This window comes from Juglans microcarpa x Juglans regia, chromosome 4S, assembly GCF_004785595.1.
Source record: "Juglans microcarpa x Juglans regia isolate MS1-56 chromosome 4S, Jm3101_v1.0, whole genome shotgun sequence".
Lineage (NCBI taxonomy): Eukaryota > Viridiplantae > Streptophyta > Magnoliopsida > Fagales > Juglandaceae > Juglans > Juglans microcarpa x Juglans regia.
In genome coordinates, this window is record NC_054601.1 from 19,228,453 (window position 1) to 19,234,660 (window position 6,208).

Genomic DNA, 6,208 nt, shown 5'->3' on the forward strand with positions numbered 1-6,208 from the left:
TTTGGGTGCGTATGTATCACGACCCCGAGCCGAGATGGGGCATTAACTCGGTGGAGCTCCTCTGGTTACTCGGGAGCGGAATATACTGAGTAACGTCCCCTGGATTGTCGCCGGGCGACAATGGGATCGGACGAGATGGTCTCGTGCCGACTCCGTGGTCCTTCTGCTGGCGGGGACTAGAGGATGTCTGGCCACGTACTCGCTGGGCGCGGAACTGGGCATCGCTCGTTGCGTAGTGTGGGTGCTCGGCCATGTACACGCCGGGCGCGGAACTGAGCACCGCTACGAAGCCAGGACGTGCGGATGGTCCATAGGAGAGGCCATGGTGCATATGGAATTAATGCATGGTGCATATGGAATTAATGCACTATTTTCTAGAAAAATAGTGCGAGTTGGTTTTCTGGGTAAATCATTTTCTGGGAAAATGTTTTACGGATATTTGGGCCAAAATGGGATTTTGGCATGTGTTGAAATAATTATTTTCGGGGAAAATAATGTGTTGAGTAAAATGCATACTTTTTTCATGTGCATGCATGTTAGTTGCATTTAATGCATTTTATATTACGTTGTTATTTTGGGTCATACTTACCTGCGATACCATTTTGTGATAATGCAGATTTTGATGCAGATGAGGAGGAGGAGGGCGAGCCTGAGGAGACGGCTCCGCCTGAGGAGTGATCTGGGATCACTCGTTTGTTTATTTGAAAACTATTGTAATATATTTTATAGATGACTGTATAACTGCTATTTAAATTTTTACTGATGTTTGATTGTAAATAAATTTTGGTACTTAGTTGACTATCCGCTGCGTTATTTTATTTGTACACTGTTGCATGTACACACACTGGCACTTCGTTGGGATGTGTGACTGTGTTGTCACCATCCTGGTGTCTCAATCCCTGTGTATTTATATAAGGGGGATTGGGGGCGCCACAATGTAGTGGAGCAATGCATCATATGGCGCGTATGCTGTGACGGTGATGGGTCGCAACGTGTGTGAAGGGAGTACACGTGGAGTGTACTCCATGAGGTGTAGCGATACACTGTGTGGCGTGTCGTAGAGATAAGGATGGTTGTGTGACTGATGGGCGTGGAACATGATGAGTAGTGTCGGGAACTGTGGAACAGTGTCCCGAAGTAGTTGAGATGTAGCCTGTAGTCTGACGTGACAGGTGTCACCGTAATTGACTTATGGGTGGGAGTATGGGTGTAGTAGCAGAATGAGTGTAAGAGTGCGCAACGGAAGCATGACTTGGGAATGTCATAAACTGACATGACTATTGGCAGTCGTGCTTCTGATGGGTGAGGAGTTAGTGTAGAAGTGGCGTAGCAGGAACGTGACAAGATGTCATGATGTGACAGGAGTACGTGAGGGACCGTACTCGTGATGAGTTAGGAGTTGGGATAGAAATGACGTAGCAGGATGTCGGGTGACGTGACAAGGTCACAGTGTAGCTTGGGAGTAGTCTCGAGCTATATGACGTGACGTAAGGCGTAGTTGTGAGCGAAGTCTTGTCTTGTTAAGTGTTGGGATGAACTGTCAAAGGAGACGGGTAGCATGAAGAGTCATGCTAGCCGGGTTAAGTGAAGGTTGGTATCGGAGTATGGTGCTTGTTTACACAAACAGGTGATCAACGCGTTATATGTTGATCTTAGGTGATAAAGGGGTAAGGTACATATGTAATCTAGTGAGACACATGTGCCAGACAGATTCACCATATGTAATGGGTAATCTATCCTAAGCATGGTTACACATTGCTTAAGCCTCATAGTTGTCTTAGAGTCATGTGGCTTGTATGGATGGGAATGAGGATTTAGTATGGGCTAAGATGCATGGAGGTAGTGACGGGTGTATTGTCCAGGATTGGGATGCGTGATTCCGTCAATCAGAATCATGCGTCGGAATGTGTTAGTAGGAAAAGTAAGACGGAAGTCCTAGTGTCTTAATTCTAAGGTGAATCATGGGCTTATCTTAGTGAATGAGCACTCGGAGTAGAATGTCGAGTTTGGAAGAGATAGTGACGTTAAGTGGTCCCCGAAGGTCTTAGCGTAGTAAAGGGGTACGTAAGAGCCCAGGATAGGAGAGTGTTCCAAGTGAAGTGTAACTCTATTTCTAGTTTAAGTTACTTATGCATTAGATAGAGAATAACGTTAAGGTTATGTGTATGCATGTATGTTGCCATCTGACACGCACATGAATGGACTACATGATATGAAAGTAGCATGGAGTCTAGGTAAGTATTGCTTTCATACTCTTCTAGAGTTTTCTAAAGTACAAGAAAAGAAAAAGAAACGTTTTTCCTTTACGATGCATTACTAAACGACACGAAAGACGTTTTACGAAAGAAAATGCTAAGTATTCAAAAGTACAAGTATGTACGGCCCCTCCTCGACAGCCCCTTTTTACGCACCCAAAGTTATTAATTGTACGCATGTGAATGGATGACTATACGGCGTATCTATTGTATGTATTTTCTAAGAAAATCCATGAACTGATGAAAATGCATGAAAGACAAGCTTAAACCGATGCTTTTATGGATCCTACGAACCGATGCTTTCATTAGTGCCATGAAGTGATGCTTATGGATGCCATGGAAGACGACGTTTAAGGTGATGCTTATGGATGCCATGAAAGACGACATTTAAGCCCATGCTTTTATGTTTTATGGATGCTATGAACTGATACTTATGGATGCCATGAAAGACGAAATTTATGATGCCATGAACTAATGCTTTTATGATGCCATGATCTGATGTTTACGGATGCCATGAAAATATGATGTTTAAGCATGCTTTTAAACGATGTTTTTCCATGAACGAACTGTTAAATGAAATGGACTGGACTGAAAGGACTGACATGAATGTATAAAAGAAATGACAGAATGAATGAATGCAAAGGGTACCAATGGGCAGATTGCAATGCCGGGTAAGTTGTACTGGAAGTGCACCCAGTGTTGCCCCCTGACTGAAAAGGGGTTCCCAACCCGTGGCCACGGGCAGAGTCCGGGTTCAAAGGAAAACCGCTAACCAAAACACACGGGGCGTAATAGTGTGTACTGGCCTATGAAAGTGATAAGAATGTATGTATGAATGCATGAATGCACCGCACTCTTGAAGAAGTGAAGGCACCGATGGGAGAAACTTTTTACTAAAAGAAAGCCCCTTTTTAAAAGAAAAATTCCGTCCAGTGATGTTTTCAAAGAACGCACGTATGCACGTATGCATGTACGTATAGTATGTATGGAATGATGAATGCATGAATGAAAACCTATGTTATTATATTTTAACTGTATGAAGTAATGCTTACGAGTCATTGACTCATTTTAGTTTTTATGCATGCCCCTCCCCCTACAGGACTGAATGGTTAGGACGGACACGGTCCATGGGAAAGAGCACGGAAGTCTAGGCATGAGCATTTAAATGTATGAAAGGCCTTTTATTATTAAAATTGATGTTTTCCGCTCTAAACCTTTTTTATTGTCAAAACACATTTTATCTTATACACGTAGAGTCTTGCACCCTGGGTATGGAAGTAAAAGTTTTAAATCGGACGGTAATTCCCGTCATCCTTTCTAAAAACATTTTATAAAAAGTCCCACCACAAGGACGGGCGTTACAGTGATAGACCACATGGGTTGCACTGCCTCCCTAGTGAACTCTTTCAATGTAGTCAGTGTTGGATGTAGCTGGTCTATGCTGATTCTCATTCTTGTGAACATGTCCCAAAACAGGACATCTGCGGAACTCGCGCTATTGATCTCTGTGTGGTGTAATTTGTCACCACAATTGTTACTACCATGCGAGTAGACTACTCCTCGGCAATCATCATCGTCAAAAGAAATGGTGGGAGAAACTTGCACACGAGGTTGCTTGACCAGTCTTCCCACGTGGTATACTTCCTCGTACCTGGCTTTCCTGGCATATTCTTTCCTCCCAGAGGAAGTGAGGCCACCCAAGGCGTACCCCCCCAATGATCGTCCATATCTCGCCTACTAGCGGGCTCCTTTGGTCCACGTCCTGCCTATGATGCCGCTCTCGCGGTTCCTATGATCTCCTCCCTCTCCTTGGTGAGCTCCTCCTTCGTGGGCTCTTGCTTTCTGTCACTCGAACGTCATTAGGAGAAGCATTACGGGCGACAATGCGCTCTAGCTATTGCCTCTCATCTCCTTGATCTTTTGCTTCAACGTGTGACAATCTTCGATTCTATGTCCACTTGCATTGTGGCACGTGTTGTACTTTTGAGCCTGCCGCCATTGCTCCTCCTCACGCCTGGCCTCTTTGACCATGTCTTGTACATGCACACTAGAGTAGTGTACGTGAGTGTTTCTATGACCCCCTGTGTGAGTGTCTCGCCTTCCTTCATGTTGGCTTCTCTCTGCCTTTGGCCGTCCATCTCGCTCTTTTGTTGAAACCCCTTTAAATGTTTGCTCCTCCTTTTTTTTTCAACCTAGTCGTTAAGGCGATTAGTGTATGTTCAGCATTGACGAAGTCGTCTGCCCTGTCCATGAGTTCTCGTAACGTGGAAGGGGTCTTCCAAGCCAACTCGGCCATAAAGGGGCTTCTCGGCCAAATACCCCGAGCAGAGCTGCCAACATGATCTTTTCATCCTGTTCGTCGACTGTCATTCTCTCCTTATTGAATTGTGCAAAATATGCCTTCAAACCCTCCTCTTCTCTCTATTTCACGGTCAGTAGGTATGCTGCTAGCCTCCTTCGCCTCTAACTAGCCATAAACTAGGTTAAAAACTGCTTGCCTAGGTCCTCAAAGGTGTTGATGGAGCCCGGTTGCAACGCTCCAAACCATCCCCGGGCGATCCCCTTTAAATTCAAAGGGAAAGCCTTACATGCGATCTGATCAGGAAACCCATGGAGCGCCATGTGAGCTTTGAAAGTCTCCAAATATTCAACTCGGTCTTTGGACCAGTCGTACATATCTATCGCGGGAACTTTGAATTTTGGCGGCAACGGTACCACCATAATTTCTATGCTAGATGGAAGATTGGTATTGGTCAGCAACTAATCAACTGAGGAAGATGTCCCTATCTTCTTAGCCATCTCTTCGTATTTATCCATCAAACTACACAGGTCATGGTGCATCTTTTTTGTTTCCTCATTTTCCTGGGGAGCCTTGCCTGCTCCCGCTCTATGCGCTTCCATCTCAACCCTATCGGCCTGGCTTGCTGTTGTGTCCTCTCATAACAGCTCGTTCTTTTCTCTAAGGGCCTCATTCTCTTTCCGTAGTGATTCTACCTCGGCGGTAAGTTTCCTCACTAGTTCTTCCCTCTCTGCAAGCCTTCCCACCTCCTAGTCTCTGGTTGCTTGAGATTGAGTGGTGGTGGGCATGTGAAAAGCACGTTGGTTGTAGGACAAAGGTATCCCATAGACAGCACCAACTATTGTGGAAGTGTTTCACAGCTTCTCGTGCACGATCACCTGCAATCAAAGAAATGTGTGGCTTAGGGGTTTGGGGTAACGTCTCTGATACCAAAGTCAATAATAGCAATGGAGATCTTTCTCTAGCCAACGAATCAGATGGGTTTCATTATCATACCTGGGTGGTATAAATAGAGCTCACAATGTTTTTGTTGCGATCGATAACTATCTCATCTGTTATTTAAAATTCAAGTCTTGGGATATTGGGACTTAGCTTATTCCGAATAAACCAATCGCTCCACTTCCCCAAAGTTATTGGATGGTTATTCTTTCGGTGTTAAATCTTATGTGCTTGAAATGGGCTAGGCCCTTGATTGACTGGGTTGTCAGATGGAGTTGTAGCTCAGGCACGTGATATGACCCGGCAGGCCATGGAGAGGATTAAACCCCTTCCATTCCAAATAATTACTGAAGGTAGCTTGACCATATCATCGTGCCTTGTACATATCATCGTGCCTTGTAGAATTTCGAGCCAACCACAGCTCCCGAAGAATTAAACATGAAACAAGATGGGCAAGAATAGAAACCAGACTGCCATTATTAAAGAAAGAAGAAGAAATACTAAATATATGACTCAAGTTTTAGAAGCCAAAGAAAATCAAGAACTTACGAATATAAGGATTCAAAAGTTGTTGATTTCAAAGAGTAGATGTACGAGTTATGAATATAGGATTATTTGATGATCTTCCAACCTAAGCCAAAAAAAAAAAAAAAAAGCAAAAGTTAGTTGGGACTCGAAGCCATCTGAAAGGAACATTTAACCTTTAGACCAACCA